Source organism: Calonectris borealis, chromosome 10 (assembly GCF_964195595.1).
Source record: "Calonectris borealis chromosome 10, bCalBor7.hap1.2, whole genome shotgun sequence".
In the NCBI taxonomy this organism is placed as follows: Eukaryota; Metazoa; Chordata; class Aves; order Procellariiformes; family Procellariidae; genus Calonectris; species Calonectris borealis.
In genome coordinates, this window is record NC_134321.1 from 25,389,790 (window position 1) to 25,412,029 (window position 22,240).

At 49.9% G+C, this 22,240-nt stretch overlaps 2 long non-coding RNA genes across 2 annotated transcripts; both read right to left on the minus strand.

The window, feature by feature from the left end:
* Positions 1-598: 598 nt before the first annotated feature.
* Positions 599-3,826, minus strand: LOC142086011 (uncharacterized). Its single transcript, XR_012674945.1, has 4 exons — positions 2,845-3,826; positions 1,826-1,913; positions 1,609-1,694; positions 599-979 (listed from the first exon to the last, which is right to left on the minus strand). It is a non-coding gene; the product is annotated as an uncharacterized LOC142086011 (long non-coding RNA).
* Positions 3,827-18,696: 14,870 nt separating this feature from the next.
* LOC142086012 (uncharacterized) lies at positions 18,697-20,274 on the minus strand. Its single transcript, XR_012674946.1, has 3 exons — positions 19,936-20,274; positions 18,915-19,002; positions 18,697-18,783 (listed from the first exon to the last, which is right to left on the minus strand). It is a non-coding gene; the product is annotated as an uncharacterized LOC142086012 (long non-coding RNA).
* Between the last annotated feature and the right edge of the window lie 1,966 nt (positions 20,275-22,240).

Consider the following 22,240-nt stretch of genomic DNA (forward strand, 5'->3'; position numbering starts at 1 on the left):
TTCAGTACTTGTGACGGAGCTTGCCATCACAACCTGCAATTTACCATCAAAGGCCGCAGACGAACATTATCATAAGAATGCTAATCATCACACTTGATGTTTAGGATCGAAACAATAAAATTGCATCATAACCAAACCCAGTCCTAAGTGGTGCTTCTGATTTCTGTAGAGAGTTTGACCATGTGAGAAAGAACAGACGGGTTTGGGGTTTTTTTGAAATTTTTTAACTCAAGACTTCCTTCATGAAAGCACCCGTGTGATCCAGAAGGGTGGAAGCTTTCTACACCTACTGAGCATATTAAATTAGCACGCAGAGATCTCAGGGAAAAAAAATGACCGGGAACAGAGCATCTTCAGCGCTGCTCGATTAGAGGCTCGGGTCGCCTTTGTGTGATTCATGTTGTCTTCTCCAGCTACTCAGCCACCAGTAACATCACAAGCACCTGAAAAAGCAACGGGCTAGTTCCTGCCACGAATGACATCACAGGCACCTAAGCAGGCCATGCGTCTTTTCCTATCCAGCTGCTACTCAGTCACAAGTGATATCACCTGCATCTGCACAAGTGATTTAAAAACTCCTACCCTATCAATTGCTCAGCAGCAAGTGACACCACAAGTACCTGCAGCAGAAGCCAGGTTCCTGCTCCTTCCCCGTCAGCTGCTCAGCCACCAGTGTCTTCACAAGGACCTGCACCCTCACTTTCCACATGCCATCTTTGTCACCTCCATCTCTACCTTGTCTCCTGTCTCTCCGGGCTCTTCTCTCTGCCAGGCACTTTCCTCAGTCACTCCATGACCTCCCAATGCCTTTTACTGTTATTGTGCTTCTGTGGCAGATGTTACCTTAAAAGCACTGTCCCAGCCACGTGACCTGCACCTATTTCTCTTCTCCCTCTGCTTCGTGCTCTGGCTGTTTGATGCATTTTTTGACCTCGGAGGCCCTTGTACCCTGGCTCCCTCCTGCTGTTAAACCCTGCTCCTGCAAGAGAAGGGGCAATCAGTCAGTGTCTCCTCCATGGCATCTCACCTGCATCTCTCTGACATGCGCATCTGGCGGGAACTGTCACCATCAGCCCCAGCTGTGCGTGAAGTCTTCTCCTGGCACAGGCGCAGCTCTGGGTGTGCTTGCTGTGGAACACGGCTCCCGAAGGAGAAGAGCAAAACTCAAAGTTGCTCCTGGGCAACGTCCTGCTGGGAGAGCTGATTTGAAGGCAGGTGTGCCGCAGGTCCTGAGGCTGGTCCAGGGGTGCTCCCTGTCCCCCAGCTCGGCCACAGCTCCCACATCTGGCTCCTTCCAGCAGGATTCTGGAAAGCCCGTTCCCAGCTGTGAGCGCCAGGCCAAGGGCACGGGGCAGAAACAGCCCCCACCCCCGAGGGCCCCAGCTCCCAACTGGCCTCTGCCCCCAAACTACTGAAACTTCCAAACAGGCTCTCCCTCTAACTGAATTACCTTCAGTTTTCAGAAAAGAAACTGTATGCTTTCCCTTATACCCTCAGACTACCGCAGTAATTAGCTGTATATTATCTGTATACTGTAATTCTGTAATGACCACCAACCTGAAAACCCTCCAAAGCATGGATGAGAAGCATCACTAACTACGAACCCACCTCTTAGTCCTCTTGCAGCAAGGAGCCAGTGCTCTGTGACCGAGCACTTCTGCATGGACACCTCTCTCTGACAGGAGACTGCCGGGCTGAAAACAAAACCAAAATCTTGAGTTGTCTTGGCTCCAGGGAAAGCAAAGAATATTTGATACCGATACAAACAAGTTCAAGAGAAAGCAGGATAGTGGAAAAGGCGGAAAATGTGATGTGTCTCACCCACCTTTAATTTCAGAGGAGGTTTCAAGGGTGTTTTTTTTTTCTCATGTACAGCACAGGTGAGGAAGCACACACCTGCCTTTTAAGGAGAACTGAAAAGAGTAAGACTATCAAGTCCGTGCAATTACTCTTCTTTGCAGGATACATGACTCCTTTTTTTACATCTCAGTGGAGAGCTTTAATTTACTATCACTAAGTTCTGATAAGGAAACAGCAAAACGTTCTCTGTAAATTTTTGAAAAGAATAGTAGACTGTTCATATAAACTGTAAATGACTTGTTTCCACTGTCAAAGGTTAGAACGCTTTTGAGTATCTTTGCCATCTTCATCTTCTTTGCCAAGACTTTCTTCTGATAACGCTGTAACTACAGTACCTCAACATAACATTAAACTCTTCAAATATCCTTGCAGATTCTACGAAATCCAAAATGCCCTACATGGATGCCTACAGGTTTTGCTATTACCATCACGTTTAAGACACCATCGATCCTACCAAACCTACAACCTGCAAAACCTGGAGACCAATTTACGCAAGACATGACGGAATTTACAAGCGGCACAGGGGAACATACGTATCTATCTTGTTCTGTCCTTGCCAGAACTGCTGGGTGACCTGTCATCAGCCTCAGTGACTAACAGCAGGCAAGACTCTCTCATCTGGCTTAGCGCAGATGCAGCTCCTAGGAAAACGGCTATTTCAGAAGTCAGGTCTTGTGATTTTGGGAAAGCGTTTCAAGGAAATGTTTTAAATACTCTAGAATGGTAAGACTAAGCATGGTAATCTCACTCCAAGTCCTAGCTCTGCCACAGATTACATGAGCAATAACGGGCAAGTACCCGTTATTACTATTACTATTACCTATTACCCGTTATTACTATTACTACCTTTGGTAGTTTTTTTCATGAAAGATGGTAAAAATGCAAAAAAACAGGGTATAATTATCTAGCAGGTTCTCATCGTAATACCCCCTCGCATTAATAGCTGGACACCAGGTAAGGAGTGTATGTGCTCTGTTCACCTACCTACTCACTAAAACGAAGTAAATTTTAGTCCTTGGAAAGCACTACCTTTCTTTTTTCTTTTTTCTTTTTTCTCTTTTCATGAAAAGGGTGGCGCTGCTTTCTGAATTCAAGATGAGGTACATGGAGTACACAGACAGCTCACTACGTATCTGAACTCCCAAGTCAAGCTCACAAGCAGGACGGATCATGGCACTGATCGGCTGCATACAGGCCACCTGAAAAAAACCACACACACACACAAAAGAGAAAACTTCTGGGCATGGACTGGAAGTCACTGGTTCAGGACTTCTAAGGAGGCCAGAAGATAACACAAAGCCGCAGCAGAAAAAAAGCAGTAAAGCCAAAGGCATTTCAGCCACACCAAATTCATCTCACTTCAAGCTCTCCAGCTCCTGAGTAACAGTTCAAGTGCCATGTCCACACAAACCTGAGGAACTACGTACCTTCAGCGCCACCGAGGTTCCGCTCCCCAGGCCAGCCAAGAGGGGTTTGAATCGCTCCACCCCATCTGTTTCTGCTCTTCCAGCAAAAGTCTCCAGCACCTGCTCACAGCTGCAATGAGAGAGGATCAGCAGCTACCCACAAGCCAGGGCAGGAGGGCGCACGTGCAGACCAATTACAAAATGAAGAGAAGAGCCAGAGGCAGAAGAGAGACTCCACAGAGAGGCCAGTCGAAAGCTCAAGAGCAGCAAAAGGCAGGATTTCTGTCACCACGTCCACGCCTTCGCGTTGAGGCAGAGGGTACACAGAACCTTCACTGCATCGATCATCAGACAAGGGACTTTGATATCAACAGCTCTCGCCAGGAGCAGCACCCCCTCTTTTGTACCCAGCGGTGTTTGATTCCAAACTGAAAAGAAAGGAAAGCTGGAATTCATGTCCGAGACTAAGCCAGCTCTAAAGAAGAGTGAGATGGGAATGCCTCGTGATTGACAATGCTCTGAGGAATAACCATGAGAAAACACTTGTTCCAAAACCTTGTCCAAACCCCTGTGTTACCCTTGTTTCGGACAGGGCACAGAGGAGTGACAAGGAAGGGAGCGATGCATCTCAAACCACACGCTGCCAGCAAGAGAAAGCCTTTCAGGGAAACTTAAGAAGCCTCAAAGGAACATGTGGACTTGGGAGGAAACAGAGACTCTCCGTTTACCCAAGGAGAGCGGGGAAGAGCACACAGAGGGACAAGGAAGCGCCCCAGCTCATTCACGGGAAAGGGAAAACAGGTGTCCACTGCACAGGAGTGTCAAATAATAAAAATTTTAGAAACCCACAGATACAGAGAAAGACAAATGGGAAGAAATACTGAAGGGCATCAAGCCCTCATACGTAAGTTAAGAGGCATAATCAGAGAGGAGCAGAGAAAGCCACAAAAGAGGGCAGAGCAGCCAAAGTCCCACAGGCCTGTACAAATACACGGAAAGTGTTTTGTAAGTCCCAGGAAAGTATGTGATGGTGATGGTACCAGGAAATGTACAGTAGGAGAAAAAGCAAAACAAGCAACGGGACGATATCAAGGATTTACTAAAGAGCAGGAAACTTCCAGCACTATTTTCCCTGTCCATTCCAGCAACTGCTCTGAGATAACTGGGCAGACACCGTGCAGCGGGAGCTGTGGCTGTGTGAGGTTGTCTCTACACACTGCACAAGGCTCTTACCTGCTTGTGCATAAAGCCTTCAGGCATTGGATGGTCTCTTGTCTGCATCATGTACTATGTGACCTGCGAGGAAGAAAATCAGCGAGCTGACAAACTTATGGAACAAGACACCTCCTCTCTTTCCTCCAGAGCTCTTAGGTAAGGCGATGATGAGGCCCTCAGCACCCACAATCACACCAAGATTCCACCTTAATGGACTTTCAAAAGACGGTACGATAGGTTGTTTATGCAGGAAACCACCAGACTGAATTCCAATACAGCCAATATTCACACTGCTATCAATCGCCCCCCCTACTCACAAGAATCCCTCAGCTCAATCCCAAACACCTCCTCCCACCATCTCCATCTCAGGAGAGATCTTTAAGCCCCCAAGCAAACCACTGCCTCATCGCATCGTGAGCAACCTGCCCTGATCCTCTTTCTTCTTCCCTCCCGCCCTGGCCATACCACCCTGAGCTGGTATTTTGTTCCCTCCTCACACAACCAGACCACATACAGACACAGTACTAATCCTGCGTTTGAAAATGTCTGCGGTCACCAGGGACCAGTCTTCCCCAGCCTCACCACTGTGTCGTGGTGAGCATCACTGAGGTAGCTGTCATCCATTCTCCTTACACCCTGGGACCAGGACGGCCACCCCGCTGGACACACTGGGAGAACAATCACGTGGAGAGGAAAGGGGTTGCCATTGGACCGTGAAAAAGCCCAGGGCTGAACCAGGTTCTCCAGGCGCTACAGTTCTTGGCCTGACCCCAGGAGTAACCAGTCCTGAGGAGCCACGGGGCAAACTGCAAATACTATCTGTTGGTCAGTTATTGCAGTATGTTGGGTATGATTATACCCGTCAAATTCAAACTCAGTAGGAAGAGGAAGAACACAGGAAGGTTAAGAACACTTGAAACACAGATGGACGCAGAGCTCCATGTCTGTGGGGCTGCGCCAGGAGAGCCAGGAAGAGCGTGGAGCAGCAACGAGCCTTGTGGCTTTCTGGACACTATGACAGACACTCAGCAATGATGCCCACGCGATCAGCTGCTCACCCTGCAGCACCTTTTCCTCCTGGAGCCTTTTCAGGTCTCCAGCAGAGTGGCGAGGCCATCAGGACCGAAGCTCTGCACCCAGCTGTCAGGAACAGACAAAATCATCAGCACACACAAAAACCCCACGCACTTTTGCACGGCCTCCACCCTTCCTCACCTCTACTCAGCCATAGCGCAGTTCCCAAGGTCAAAGCTCCCAGTTTCTCATTGATAGCCCTGGTTTTGTCCAGCGTCCCAGCCCACACCCTTCCCCACCTCACCTGATGGGGCTGCTGCTCAACCTTGCTGCTCCAAGGGGCTCTTTACGGGAGCTGTCTGTGGGTTTACCCACGGGTACCTGAAAGAGCGAGCAGAGCCACGTCTGTCCCTCTTTTACAGGACGTCCTCTTTTGCCTTCAGCGTGGCTGTGCTGGTGTCACGCTGTACAGCACAGCACCTTCAAACCCATACTGCAAGCAAAGTATCCCTCTCTCTAGAAGACCCATTCTTCTCTTCCTACCGTTTACATTTAACGACATGAGGTATTTAAATCCCATTTGCTGCTCTTCTGCCTACAAGAGGGCTAGCACTTCATTGTGTGTTCCAAGAAATCCATCTTATATTCTGCTTCCAAGAAGCTGTCATTTGGGCCAGTTTATGGCTCCGGGTAAGAAGGCTAAAGCCAAGGAATTTCCCTAAAATCTTTACCTTGAACTAGCACAGCTACAAGTCCTGAGATGTCATAGATGCCCAAATCACTCAACCACTTTTTTCTTTTTAAACCAGAAGCTACCTTTGAAAATAATGAAGGAAGCGTAGCAATTTCCCTGTCAAGAGAAGAAGCTGGCACTTGTCCATCTCCTGGTATTCTGGCAATAAGTTTCTGTTGAACAGGAGGGTCGTCCTCGAGTATGATGAGGGATTTTTAACACGTATATCTTTTTATATTTATCTATCTTTGCATCCGTGTGCGTGTGTGTTTGTACCCGCTAGCAAATAGAGTCTGCTAAAATCTTATGATTTATCTTAAGATCGTGAATGAACCTCAGACTGCTGCTAAACACATATAGTCCCTTAGACATAAACCATTGTCCGAGTCTGAGACTAAGACTGGATCCAGCTGGGTCTTCTCTGAAGCTCGTGACTCAACGGGAGGGTCTCCCTTAATCTTTCTGTCCTTGGCCTCTCTATAAATCGTCCCAACTCAATTGTAGCACGATACCCAGCTTTCGGCTGGGATAGAGGTAATTTTCTGGCTAATAGCCGGTATAGTGCTGTGTTTTGGATTTAGTATGAGAATAATGTTGGTAACACGCTGATGTTTTAGTTGTTGCTAAGTAGTGTTTACACTAGCCAAGGGCTTCTCAGCTTCCCATGCTCGTTTCCTTTGTGCGCTTCATCTGTGGAGTAAGTGACAGAGTGAACCTTGGCATCGAACTCTGCTAAGTCATGCTGTTATCAATTTCTATTAAGATCACTTTCTGCTGATAGCTTCGACAGTGATTCCTTGAGCGGCCTCTAAACCGCTCATTCGTGATAGGCAGGAGCAGGCCCCTGGCTTCTGCAGGTGCACGTGAGGTCACTGGTGACCCATTAGGTGGTAGGGCAGAAGCAGGGCCCTGGCTTGCGAAGGTGCTTTTGAGGTAACTGTTGTCCGAGCATGCGATTGGGAATGACAGGACTCCTGGCTCGTGCAGGTGCTTGCGATGTCACCGGTGGTGAGGATGTTTCAGACCAGGCGCAGGCCCCTGGCTTGTGCAGGGGCTTGTGATGTCTCTGGTGCAATGGTAGTTTAGAGGGCAGCAGCAGGCTGCTGGCTTTTGATGGTACTTGTGAGGTCATAGGTGGCTGAGTGTGTGAAAGGGCAGGAGCAGGCCCCTTGCTTGTGCGGGCACTTGTGAGGTAACTCGCGGCTGAGTAGCTGTTTGGGTGTGAAAGGACACCGGGCTGTGCATCTGCTTCTCACGTTCCCTTTGCCTGGGCAGCTGACTGGCTATGACGAGTTACCTGGCTCGTGCAGGCGTTTGTGAGGTCATGAGTGGCTGAGTAAGTGATAGGGCTAGAGATGCTGCATGATCCTAGTAGGTGATAGGACAGGAAGAGGACCCTGCTTTGTGTAGGTGCTTGTGATGTCACTGGTGGCTCTGTGGCTGATTGGGTATGAGAAGTCACCTGGCTTATGCGGCTACTTGGGATGTCACTGGTGGCTACCTGTTAGGGCAGGCACAGGCCCCTGCAGGGGTCAAGTGCTGGTGATTTCACTGGCGGCTCTGTAACTGTTATGGCAGGAGCATGCACTGTTGCGAAGCAGTGGAATACACCTCACCCAAAGAGAGGAGCAGCGATATGTTTTACCGAGGTAAAATAATAATTTGACAGAGTTCAAGAAGTTCGATGGAATTTAAGAAAGTTTATCAGTGCTCTGACAAGGTTCAGCAAGCTTGATGGCAAGGTTCACCTTACTAATTACTGCATGGAAGAAACATGCAACGGAAAATCGAGTTAGAATGATTTACGTAGAGACTGGAGATGCAAAGAGTAAAGAGGACCTGCACAAGCCAGGTTCTCACGCCTGCCCTATCAGCTACTGAGCCACCCGTGACATCATAAGCATGTGCAAGACCAGGATTCATTCAATGTCCTATCAGCATTCCCGCCACCAGTGACATAAAGACCTGAACAAGCCAGGTGCCTGCGCCTGTCCTATGAGCTTCTAAGCCACCAGTGACATAAACACCTGCACAAGGCCGTTTCCTGCCCCTGCTCTATCAGGAACTGTGCCACAGCTGACATAAACACCTACACAAGCTTAGTTCCTGCACATGCCCAATCAGGAACCGTGCCACAAATGACCTCGGAAGCACCTGCATGAGCCAGGTTCCAGCACCTGCCCTATCAGGTACTAAGCCAGGCGTGACATAAACAGCTGCACAAGCCACGTTGCCGCACTTGCCATATGAGATGCACAGTTCACCAGTGACATCAAACAGCAGCATAAGCCTGGTTCCCGCGCCTGCAATATCAGCTAATGTGCCAGGCGTGACATCACAAGCCCCTGCACAAGCCAGCTTCCGTTCAATGCCCTATGAGCATTCCTGCCACCAGTGACATCACAGGCACCTGCCCAGTCAGGAACGGTGTCGTAACTGACATCACAAGCCCCTGCACAAGCCAGCTTCCGTTCAATGTCCTATGAGCATTCCTGCCACCAGTGACATCACAGGCACCTGCCCAGTCAGGAACGGTGTCGTAACTGACATCACAAGCCCCTGCACAAGCCAGCTTCCGTTCAATGCCCTATGAGCATTCCTGCCACCAGTGACATCACAGGCACCTGCCCAGTCAGGAACGGTGTCGTAACTGACATCACAAGCCCCTGCACATGGGCACCAGCAGCCCATCTCGTCCCTCCTCCCAGAGCCACCTCTGGCCAGGAGGAGCTCAGAGAGACCTTCGAGAGACACTGACCGCTCTGCTGGCCCACCCACCTGCCCACAGGTCCCTCCAGGAAGAGCTTTAATCCCTGTTCAGCTGTTGGGATTGCCTTGGAAAAACAATACTCAGTTGGTACCAACAGGCTGAAAAGCCAAAGCCAGAATTAAAAACACATGTTGAACTTGCACATGTAATTCATGGGGTAGTTTTTCTCTCTACGTGTAGAGTCCATTGGTGGAAACTGGTAACTGGCGGGACTGGTAAGAGCGCAAGTGTTGCGCATCCAGGGAGCCCCTGGCACTCGGGCTGGCACCTTTTGGGCCATGAAGCCCTCCGAGGACCCAGGCAGCAGCGCCTGCGGAAAACGCAGACAGCTGCCTGCAGCTGCCTGCCTGCAGAGGGGCCGCCTTTCACCGGAACGAAACTGAGGGACAAGGAGCCCCCAGGGCCCGGCGGCCGCTCGTCCCACCCCCGCCAGCCCCACAGCCACAGTGCCACCGCAGACCAAAGCCAGGTACGGGGTTGTGCTTGGGAGGGGACCACGGCGCAGCCTCCCCGGCCCCTGCCCCGACGGGACACCGCCTAGTCAGGAGAAACGCCCGAGCCGGGACTGGAGGGAAACGAGAGGTGCCGGGGCAGGAGGGACTGGGGGGCAGGCAAAGGCTGGGGCAAACCGGGACCCCAGCTGGGCAGGGCAAAAATATCTGCTCCAAGCGGGGCGGGGGCAGGGGCAGAATGACATGCCCCATGGGGGGCCAGGGGCACAAAGAGATGCCCTGACCAGGACAGGGACAAACCAAATGCCCAGACAGGGCGGGGCAAAACTAGCCACCCCAATTTGGGCAGGGGCATAAAAGGCCACCTGAGCAAGGCCACAGTAAAGCCAGGTACCCTGTGTGGGGAAGGGGCAAAATGAGCCTCCGCAAGCAAAAGAGGGGAAAAACTCAGCCGTCCCGAGACGGACATGAGGAAAGCAAGGCACCCGAGCAAGGCTGTGCCCAAACTGGATGCCTCAAGCAAAACATGAAAAGAGAAAAGCCTCCCCGAGTGGAGCAGGGGCAAAACTAACTGCCCTGAGCTGAGCAGGAGTACAACTAACTGCCCTGAACAGGACTGGGGAAGAGCAGATGCCGCGAGTGGGGCAAGGGCCAAACCGAGCAGTTCAAGCGTGGCAGGAGTTACAACCAGCTGCCTCGTTGGGGCAGGAGCAATACTCACTGCCCTCCGGGCGAGACAAGGGGCTAAACCAGATGCTAAAAAGGCACCCCCAAACGCTTTTCAGAGCTCCAGGGTGAGAGAGCGGCTGGGTGGGGGCCTGGCAGCCAGCCAAGGTCCACCCAGCACGGTTGCTGAAGGTCTTTCTTTGGTAGCTCTAGTTCAGAGTCAGCCTGTGGTTGAATCTTGGGGGGCAGATAAAATTTATTGGAAATGAAGCTGTAAGCGATCAGGTGCTTTGCTACATGAGTCTCACGGACACAGTTCCTGTACCTGGGAAGAGTGGAAAAGAAACCCTCAGCAACCCGAATGTTCCAGCCAAAGCTGTGAACAGGCACGCTTACAGCCCGGGGCAGGTTTTTATTCATCCGGCTGGTGCGGCTCAGGGAAGAGGCGGGAGCTCTGCCAGCGGACGTACGGCCCTTCGCCGGCAGCGTGTGGGGAAGCCCAGCGGCTGCCGGCTGCCGGAGCTGCCCGGGCTGCGGCAGCTGCGTGGTCACGTGGCTCAAGGGGACACGTCCCCGTGCGGCCCCATGTCACAAAGGGGCAGTCATGCGGCACCCGCCCGGCGCTTGTGAGCTCACCTGGCCAGGGCTTGGTATCCTGAGGAGCGGGTCAGCGAAAGCTAGTTGGGCTGAGCTGGCCTTCGGGATAACTCGGCTCCTTCCTTTGCTACTTGCGTGCCTACTTTTTCCCAACCATTTATCGTTTACTGCCCGCTTCTCTGCAACTCCCACCCTCTTTCAAAGGTGATTATGATTTGACTTTCAGGACAGATCATAGAGTAGGTAGATACGGGATAAAAGTATCGGCTGGTCTATACCTTCCGAGCTCTAGGCTTAGCTATTACACCTTTATAGGCTGGCCAGGGCTATGGGCAGAGTTTCTACTTGCTAATTCTTAGTTCTTTGCCATATCCTAGGACAGGGAAGTAGGGGGGTGGCAGTGTAGTCTGAGGCGTTGGGCTCAGCCTAGAATGACAAGAAGCCCACCCTGACTGATGCGGTAGGAAGGGAGACAGAAAAGGAGCACGGCAAAGGCAGCCGTTAAAGCAGCGGCTGAAAGCCAGTCACTCCTGCATACAAGGTGGGCAAGCGTGGGCTGGAGAGCCAGAGGGCTCTGCTGCTAACGCTAGCCACAGGTAAGCAGCAGCTCCTCCTCAGAGAAGGTGACATGCAATGCAGTCTTTCAAAAGGGCCTTGGTAATTGCTGTCAACTGGAGTCCTGTGACAGGGTCAGTAGGGCCATCAGCCTGCAGCTCTGCAGCAGTTACAGGTACCACTGGAACACTTTGGATAGCGGATGCTGTTGTGCAGGTTGTGCTTGGGGGGGGTTTAATCATTTTATTGAGCTACAATTATTTCTTTGCCATCAGGTGACGGGATTGGCGCTGATCGTCTCTTTCTGGAGCGCGTCCTGACATCCTTTGTCATCCCAAACTTTCCCCTCTGTTCCCGAGAGGAGCGATGGCTGCAATGGGGAATGACTCCCGTGAGTAACGGCTTCACCAGCAGGCTTGGACTTTGTGAATCCCTAAAGGCAACGGACGTGGCTGGTGCTCCATCCCTGAACGTGGATGTGCTGACAACCTAGAGTGAATTCTGGGGTGTTTCCTGAGAGCAGCCAGACTTACCCAGGCGTTTTCAATTCGACACAGGAAAATGCATTTTGTCACTCCTCTGCCACTATGTGCAAGACTTCGAAAGATGGCATTGCTCGTAGAAAGATCTGACATCAGTAAGGTTACTTTCTGTGCTAGGGACTTGCTTGTTTTCATCAAGTTACAATCGGGAAAAGGGAAGACTTGCCCTGATAATCCAATTCAAGACTCTAGAGGGAAAGGAAGGTAGCCCGAGGCACAGAAATCAGAGTGTGGGTTTGTTGGACTTTCAGCAAAGTAAGCAGGGGAACAGACTATTTTCCAAAACTGTTTCTTGCGATGGCAGTGTCAGGCTTCCCCCGATGTTTCTGTGTTGGAGGTTAGAGCTGGTTGTCCTGGGTGCTCCTGTACAGAACTCGACTTTTCAAATAGGCTTTCAGGCAACAATATCATCTCATCTCTTTTCAAATGTCATTTCCCTGCAGTCATTGCCGAGGGAATGGCTCCGCCACAAAGGATCCTCTGTCCCCCGGAGAAGATTTGCATGGAGTGGCAGCAAAGACAGAGAGCTGGAGCAGGACTCCATAACCTGGGCAATACCTGCTTCCTCAACTCCGTCCTGCAGTGCCTGACGTACACTCCCCCTCTGGCCAACTACCTGCTCTCTCGTGCGCACGGCCAGTCGTGTGAGTACTTTTATGAACTTCTCCTTGTAAATTTGTCGGGCACTTCCCAAGGATTCCCAGAATCTGGAATTTGATTTAGGAGAAAAGCATCCCTTCTTTGTCAGCCCCCCGAGTTGGTGTTCTTTGAACTCTCAAGCTAGAAGCCTCTTGTCCTACCCAGGTGTGTTCATCTTCAGAAAGGCACCGCTTTCTAGCCCCGGGTCTCGGGCCCTTTTCCTGCACGTTAAACTCTCTTTGCTTATTGCACAGAAAACTTCTGTCAGTTAAGCATCCCTCTGAAGACAGTTTCCTATGCACTAAAATGTCCCGGGCTTGTTGGCACATTGGCACCTTGGCAGAAGAGTGGAGACTGTTCTTATAACTTCAAGATCTCCGTTAGGTTTGCCATTGCTATGGTACTTTGCTAACCTGAGAAGCTTGCTTCCCTCCCTCCCTCTTCAGGTCGTCAGCAAGGCTTCTGCATGATGTGCATAATGGAAGCGCACGTTAACGAGGTCCTGCATTCTTCAGCCAGTGCCATCCAACCTAAGGCTGTCATCCGGGTCCTCAGAAGTAAGTCATTTCAGGTGCTTTTACACGTTTCTTCCCTTCTTGTCAGAGAGAACTATTAACAACTTCTGTCTTAGGAATAGGAGAACATTTCCAGCCTGGCATGCAGGAAGATGCCCACGAGTTCTTAAGCTACACTATCAATGCCATGCAGAGAGCTCGTCCGAGTGGAAGCAGCGAGTAAGCACAAGCAAATTACCTTTGCAATGTTCCTGAGCCCTCTGGACTCCTTGATGTTCTCCCATCAAGGAAACCCTATGCCCAGAGTTTTCACACAAAGCAAAACTCTTGGAGGAGATAACTCTCTGCCTTACGATTTGTTTCCAGCTTGGGCATCTCTTCTCAAGAAACTACCATCGTCCATCAAATATTTGGGGGCTTTCTGAGATCCAGAGGTACTTTTTAAAAATATTACCGTCCTTAGAATCATCTCTGGCTCCTTCTCTCTTTGTGGTAAACAAACTTCTAGTTTCTAGTATGCAGCAGTATGTCCAGTGCCTCTAAAGTAGTATGTGTTGGTTGTTGAAACGGGCAGAGTTAGTCTCCTTCCCAACCTGAGAAGCATTTCTCTTTGCCTTCCAGTAACGTGCTTGAGCTGCAAAGCCGTTTCTGACACCTACGAAGCATTCCTTGATATTCCTTTGGATATCAAGGTAAGATGGTTTGAAATTGTGGTGCACAATGTTTCAAGACCCCTGCAGGGGGCCTAGTTTATCTCCAGTAAGCTCCGTTGATTTAAAACTGTGGGCTGTTACCACGCAAGAGCTTGGTGCTGGATGGGGAGGGAACCGGGCTTCTGGGCTCCTTCGGTGGAAGTCCTGTAAACGGCCGCCCCGTGCTGGGTGTCAGCTGGGCAGAGAGTAAGGATGGCATCTACAGCCCTGATGACACTGCCATACCGCCCTGCTTTGGACTACCTCAATTCGCCTCTGATTGCTGCTCGGATGGCTTTGATTGCTTTCGCTATTTTTGACCATGCGTACCACAGGCAACTCTGGTACCGCCCAGGGGTAGCCCTTTCTTGGGATAATGCTGGCACCACACGGGTAGCTATTTCTTGGGATTTTGGGTTTCCAGGAGCTTAGCGCTCTCCTTTCTTTCTCATCCAGGCAGCCTCATCTGTCACTGAAGCTCTGGAAGACTTTTTCAAACCTGAGCAGTTGGATGGTGAAAATGGCTATAAATGTAGCAAGTAAGATTATTACTAATGACATCTTCATAGTAGATACTGGGTTACGGTATTGCATGTCCGGGAGCCCTAGTTACATTTTGACTTAATTGAGAAACACAGTCATGAGACAGCCTGGGTTTTTTCTTTTTTTTTCTTTCCCATACAACTAATCCACCCGAGTCATCCGGAACTTGGAAAATAATGCACTTGTTTCTAACACGGGTAATTTTTTTCCCTTCTGCCTGGATATTTGGAAAGCTTTGATGAGAATTTTCTTCCTGGCATTGTCTGCCCTGGAGGTGGTCAACCTTCCTAGCTATGAAGTTGCCCGCTGAACTACCCCCATGGCCAGAAGGGAGAAGACACGTCCCATACGCAGCGGTGAGCTGAAGCGAGGAAGAGCTCTGGACAGTGATTTGGCAACAGCAGCTGCCTCGAGAAAGCAATCAACAGTTTCATTTCCAAGGCTTTTTGGATGCTTGCATCTCTGTCCAGGAGACCGCAGTCCTTGGAGCAATAGCAGCCTCTGCCGGCTCTCTGAACAGTGTCGTTCCTAGTTCTTGTAAAGACTGTAGACTGCTGCTCTCCAAAGTGAGCCACCCTAGACCGAAGCTACCTTCCGTGAGAGCGTACGGACTTAAGGGGTCTGAAATGCAAACCTGCGCATACGATAGTTGGGCAAAACAAGCCTTTACGCAACCATACGTGGATGGGGGGTGAAGCGGGGAGAAGATTGGTTGCAACAGTTGGGTCTGTGCTTGTTTTCAAGGTGTGAACAGCTGGCCACTGCGTCCAAGAGGCTTGCGATACATCGCTCCTCCAATGTCCTGACAGTGTGCTTGAAGAGATTCGATCCTTTCTCTGGCAGAAAGATTAGCAAGGTATGTATACAAGTGCACTGCAACTTTGTCTGCTTGGAAGGAGACCTTTCCCGAAGGAGAACCCTTTCTTGGAAGTTGTTAACGTCTGCACACGATGGCTATCGAGTGCAGCTGCCTAACAAAAATCAATGCAATAGTTCTGGTAGCTGTGCCTTGCTCTTTCCCTTGTGGTAAGAGGAAAGTTCCAATGCGAAGATAAGCACTCCGCTGTGCTCGTAAAGAGCTGGTTTGGCCGAGAACAGTTTTCTGCCACTTCAATGACGAAATGGCAATGCCTTTTTTTGATGAACCGAGAAGATCTATTTCTATACCTCTAGCCTGTGTTTGGTGGCAAGGTTTTCTCAGGCTGCTTCCTAAAGACTCTCAGGATAACTTTTAGTCTTCTCGGTCTCTCTTTAGCTTGTGCAGTATCCGGAATATTTGGACCTTGGTGCATACATGTCTCAAGCGGCTGGAGAACCACTCCTCTACTCCTTGTATGCTGTCCTGGTACATGAAGGTTCCAGCTGTCAGGCAGGACACTATTACTGCTTCGTGAAGGTAAAAGTCAACTCTGCGATTTGCGTTGGCGCATGGTGTCCTTCAGTGGTGTTCTCTCTGTGTTTTTGTTTTAAAAATCCTGCAGTTCATCTAAAGATAGCGTTGCCTTTCTTTGCAGGCCGGCGATGGACGGTGGTACAAGATGAATGATGACTCTGTAGGTCTTTGTGACATCAAGACGGTTCTGCGCCAGCGTCCGTATTTACTCTTCTATGCCAGGTAATAACAAGTGTGGAAGGGTGTTCCGAATACACTCCCTCTCCTGTTACTGATCGTGGTGGTGGTGTTCTCCTGTGGTGGGTTTTGCTTTCTGTCCTAGGAGAGAATGACTGTTTGTCTAGTTAAGTTCTGTCTGTTCTGCAGTTTGCCCGCTCCTTTCTTCTCCCTCCTTGTCTGGCACTAAACACTTGCGCTGGTGTAAGTTGCTGGCTGTCTGCTCTCTGAGACTGGCTAGCTGCGAAAAGAGGCGAAATGGAGGTCCGAGAGGGTATAAAGATGAGTTACTGCTCTGAAAGGGACAGACGTGGCTGCAAGACCGTGATCTCATTTCCAGCTTCTAGTGCTGGTTCAGGCTTCTGCGTGTCACACCAAGTGCTGCCAGACAATGAAAGGATGAGACTGAAGGCACGAGGAGGCTGCGAGAACAACCCTAGACTAAGATCACTGTTGTTTCTCCAGGCACCATGATCTGAGCCCTGGAGCAGGTGCTGAATGCCAAGAGACAAAGAGCACTTGTGGGGCAAAGCTGGATCAAGTGCAGAAGAGTCCATTTTCTGGCGTCACCGTGGGACTGAGGAATCAAGAAGGTGGAGAAAATATGCAGAGGACCCAAAGGAAGAGACAAGCACGGGACTCTGCAGGAACTCCCCCTCAGCGCTGCGGCAGGAAGAGAGCGCGCTCTGACTCTGAGCAGGGGGGGAAGCTGAACAGAAGCCAACCAGACTGTCGCCTCCCAGCCCGAGGCGCACTCGCCACGCAGAAACGCAGAAGCGCGCTCACCGTCAGCCGGCGCCTGGCAGTGGGAACCTGTGCAGCTCTTCCCACAGGGAGAGAAACAGCCCCTGTGAATGGCAGAAGCTCCAGAGGGGAAAGCGTGCACGGCTTGAGCGGCCACAGAGCAGACACGCAGCCTGGCTCGGTAGGTGAGCAGCAGCCGGGGAAATACTCACTTGGACAACGTGCGCTCCCACCAGTGCCGGTTCACCCAGAGCCTGCAGGCTCTGGCCAGGCACCTGGAAAACAAACGTGCAGAAAGAGGAAACACGCCTGTGCAGAGGGGGATGAAAGTGCACCCAAAAGAAAGCGGTGAAAGGCAGAAGCGAGCATTCTGGTGATGCAGAATTGAAAAAGAAATGCAAGAAAGTGAAGAAGAAAAAGAAATCCAGAGAGAACTCCGGAGAGGAGGACTAAAAAGTAAGCATTTGCAGCATCACCAGCAAATGTTGCCTCACTCTTTGCCACGTGTTTCAGGTGCATGGCTTATGGACAGAAGCGTTCAGTACTTGTGACGGAGCTTGCCATCACAACCTGCAATTTACCATCAAAGGCCGCAGACAAACATTATCATAAGAATGCTAATCATCACACTTGACGTTTAGGATCGAAACAATAAAATTGCATCATAACCAAACCCAGTCCTAAGTGGTGCTTCTGATTTCTGTAGAGAGTTTGACCATGTGAGAAGGAACAGACGGGTTTGGGGTTTTTTTGAAATTTTTTAACTCGAGACTTCCTTCATGAAAGCACCCGTGTGATCCAGAAGGGTGGAAGCTTTCTACACCTACTGAGCATATTAAATTAGCACGCAGAGATCTCAGGGAAAAAAAATGACCGGGAACAGAGCATCTTCAGCGCTGCTCGATTAGAGGCTCGGGTCGCCTTTGTGTGATTCATGTTGTCTTCTCCAGCTACTCAGCCACCAGTAACATCACAAGCACCTGAAAAAGCAACGGGCTAGTTCCTGCCACGAATGACATCACAGGCACCTAAGCAGGCCATGCGTCTTTTCCTATCCAGCTGCTACTCAGTCACAAGTGATATCACCTGCATCTGCACAAGTGATTTAAAAACTCCTACCCTATCAATTGCTCAGCAGCAAGTGACACCACAAGTACCTGCAGCAGAAGCCAGGTTCCTGCTCCTTCCCCGTCAGCTGCTCAGCCACCAGTGTCTTCACAAGGACCTGCACCCTCACTTTCCACATGCCATCTTTGTCACCTTCATCTCTACCTCGTCTCCTGTCTCTCCGGGCTCTTCTCTCTGCCAGGCACTTTCCTCAGTCACTCCATGACCTCCCAATGCCTTTTACTGTTATTGTGCTTCTGTGGCAGATGTTACCTTAAAAGCACTGTCCCAGCCACGTGACCTGCACCTATTTCTCTTCTCCCTCTGCTTCGTGCTCTGGCTGTTTGATGCATTTTTTGACCTCGGAGGCCCTTGTACCCTGGCTCCCTCCTGCTCTTAAACCCTGCTCCTGCAAGAGAAGGGGCAATCAGTCAGTGTCTCCTCCATGGCATCTTACCTGCATCTCTCTGACATGCACATCTGGTGGGAACTGTCACCATCAGCCCCAGCTGTGCGTGAAGTCTTCTCCTGGCACAGGCGCAGCTCTGGGTGTGCTTGCTGTGGAACACGGCTCCTGAAGGAGAAGAGCAAAACTCAAAGTTGCTCCTGGGCAACGTCCTGCTGGGAGAGCTGATTTGAAGGCAGGTGTGCCGCAGGTCCTGAGGCTGGTCCAGGGGTGCTCCCTGTCCCCCAGCTCGGCCACAGCTCCCACATCTGGCTCCTTCCAGCAGGATTCTGGAAAGCCCGTTCCCAGCTGTGAGCGCCAGGCCAAGGGCACGGGGCAGAAACAGCCCCCACCCCCGAGGGCCCCAGCCCCCAACTGGCCTCTGCCCCCAAACTACTGAAACTTCCAAACAGGCTCTCCCTCTAACTGAATTACCTTCAGTTTTCAGAAAAGAAACTGTATGCTTTCCCTTATACCCTCAGACTACCGCAGCAATTAGCTGTATATTATCTGTATACTGTAATTCTGTAATGACCACCAACCTGAAAACCCCCCAAAGCATGGATGAGAAGCATCACTAACTACGCACCCACCTCTTAGTCCTCCTGCAGCAAGGAGCAAGTGCTCTGTGACCGAGCACTTCTGCATGGACACCTCTCTCTGACAGGAGACTGCCGGGCTGAAAACAAAACCAAAATCTTAAGTTGTCTTGGCTCCAGGGAAAGCAAAGAATATTTGATACCGATACAAACAAGTTCAAGAGAAAGCAGGATAGTGGAAAAGGCGGAAAATGTGATGTGTCTCACCCACCTTTAATTTCAGAGGAGGTTTCAAGGGTGTTTTTTTTTTCTCATGTACAGCACAGGTGAGGAAGCACACACCTGCCTTTTAAGGAGAACTGAAAAGAGTAAGACTATCAAGTCCGTGCAATTACTCTTCTTTGCAGGATACATGACTCCTTTTTTTACATCTCAGTGGAGAGCTTTAATTTACTATCACTAAGTTCTGATAAGGAAACAGCAAAACGTTCTCTGTAAATTTTTGAAAAGAATAGTAGACTGTTCATATAAACTGTAAATGACTTGTTTCCACTGTCAAAGGTTAGAACGCTTTTGAGTATCTTTGCCATCTTCATCTTCTTTGCCAAGACTTTCTTCTGATAACGCTGTAACTACAGTACCTCAACATAACATTAAACTCTTCAAATATCCTTGCAGATTCTATGAAATCCAAAATGCCCTACATGGATGCCTACAGGTTTTGCTATTACCATCACGTTTAAGACACCATCGATCCTACCAAACCTACAACCTGCAAAACCTGGAGACCAATTTACGCAAGACACATGACAGAATTTACAAGCGGCACAGAGGAACATACGTATCCATCTTGTTCTGTCCTTGCCAGAACTGCTGGGTGACCTGTCATCAGCCTCAGTGACTAACAGCAGGCAAGACTCTCTCATCTGGCTTAGCGCAGATGCAGCTCCTAGGAAAACGGCTATTTCAGAAGTCAGGTCTTGTGATTTTGGGAAAGCGTTTCAAGGAAATGTTTTAAATACTCTAGAATGGTAAGACTAAGCATGGTAATCTCACTCCAAGTCCTAGCTCTGCCACAGATTACATGAGCAATAACGGGCAAGTACCCGTTATTACTATTACTATTACCTATTACCCGTTATTACTATTACTACCTTTGGTAGTTTTTTTCATGAAAGATGGTAAAAATGCAAAAAAACAGGGTATAATTATCTAGCAGGTTCTCATCGTAATACCCCCTCGCATTAATAGCTGGACACCAGGTAAGGAGTGTATGTGCTCTGTTCACCTACCTACTCACTAAAACGAAGTAAATTTTAGTCCTTGGAAAGCACTACCTTTCTTTTTTCTTTTTCCTTTTTTTTCTTTTCATGAAAAGGGTGGCGCTGCTTTCTGAATTCAAGATGAGTTACATGGAGTACACAGACAGCTCACTACGTATCTGAACTCCCAAGTCAAGCTCACAAGCAGGACGGATCATGGCACTGATCGGCTGCATACAGGCCACCTGAAAAAAACCACACACACACACAAAAGAGAAAACTTCTGGGCATGGACTGGAAGTCACTGGTTCAGGACTTCTAAGGAGGCCAGAAGATAACACAAAGCCGCAGCAGAAAAAAAGCAGTAAAGCCAAAGGCATTTCAGCCACACCAAATTCATCCCACTTCAAGCTCTCCAGCTCCTGAGTAAGATTTCAAGTGCCATGTCCACACAAACCTGAGGAACTACGTACCTTCAGCGCCACCGAGGTTCCGCTCCCCAGGCCAGCCAAGAGGGGTTTGAATCGCTCCACCCCATCTGTTTCTGCTCTTCCAGCAAAAGTCTCCAGCACCTGCTCACAGCTGCACTGAGAGAGGATCAGCAGCTAACCCACAAGCCAGGGCAGGAGGGCGCACGTGCAGACCAATTACAAAATGAAGAGAAGAGCCAGAGGCAGAAGAGAGACTCCACAGAGAGGCCAGTCGAAAGCTCAAGAGCAGCAAAAGGCAGGATTTCTGTCACCACGTCCACGCCTTTGCGTTGAGGCAGAGGGTACACAGAACCTTCACTGCATCGATCATCAGACAAGGGACTTTGATATCAACAGCTCTCGCCAGGAGCAGCACCCCCTCTTTTGTACCCAGCGGTGTTTGATTCCAAACTGAAAAGAAAGGAAAGCTGGAATTCATGTCCGAGACTAAGCCAGCTCTAAAGAAGAGTGAGATGGGAATGCCTCGTGATTGACAATGCTCTGAGGAATAACCATGAGAAAACACTTGTTCCAAAACCTTGTCCAAACCCCTGTGTTACCCTTGTTTCGGACAGGGCACAGAGGAGTGACAAGGAAGGGAGCGATGCATCTCAAACCACACGCTGCCAGCAAGAGAAAGCCTTTCAGGGAAACTTAAGAAGCCTCAAAGGAACATGTGGACTTGGGAGGAAACAGAGACTCTCCGTTTACCCAAGGAGAGCGGGGAAGAGCACACAGAGGGACAAGGAAGCGCCCCAGCTCATTCACGGGAAAGGGAAAACAGGTGTCCACTGCACAGGAGTGTCAAATAATAAAAATTTTAGAAACCCACAGATACAGAGAAAGACAAATGGGAAGAAATACTGAAGGGCATCAAGCCCTCATACGTAAGTTAAGAGGCATAATCAGAGAGGAGCAGAGAAAGCCACAAAAGAGGGCAGAGCAGCCAAAGTCCCACAGGCCTGTACAAATACACGGAAAGTGTTTTGTAAGTCCCAGGAAAGTATGTGATGGTGATGGTACCAGGAAATGTACAGTAGGAGAAAAAGCAAAACAAGCAACGGGACGATATCAAGGATTTACTAAAGAGCAGGAAACTTCCAGCACTATTTTCCCTGTCCATTCCAGCAACTGCTCTGAGATAACTGGGCAGACACCGTGCAGCGGGAGCTGTGGCTGTGTGAGGTTGTCTCTACACACTGCACAAGGCTCTTACCTGCTTGTGCATAAAGCCTTCAGGCATTGGATGGTCTCTTGTCTGCATCATGTACTATGTGACCTGCGAGGAAGAAAATCAGCGAGCTGACAAACTTATGGAACAAGACACCTCCTCTCTTTCCTCCAGAGCTCTTAGGTAAGGCGATGATGAGGCCCTCAGCACCCACAATCACACCAAGATTCCACCTTAATGGACTTTCAAAAGACGGTACGATAGGTTGTTTATGCAGGAAACCACCAGACTGAATTCCAATACAGCCAATATTCACACTGCTATCAATCGCCCCCCCTACTCACAAGAATCCCTCAGCTCAATCCCAAACACCTCCTCCCACCATCTCCATCTCAGGAGAGATCTTTAAGCCCCCAAGCAAACCACTGCCTCATCGCATCGTGAGCAACCTGCCCTGATCCTCTTTCTTCTTCCCTCCCGCCCTGGCCATACCACCCTGAGCTGGTATTTTGTTCCCTCCTCACACAACCAGACCACATACAGACACAGTACTAATCCTGCGTTTGAAAATGTCTGCGGTCACCAGGGACCAGTCTTCCCCAGCCTCACCACTGTGTCGTGGTGAGCATCACTGAGGTAGCTGTCATCCATTCTCCTTACACCCTGGGACCAGGACGGCCACCCCGCTGGACAC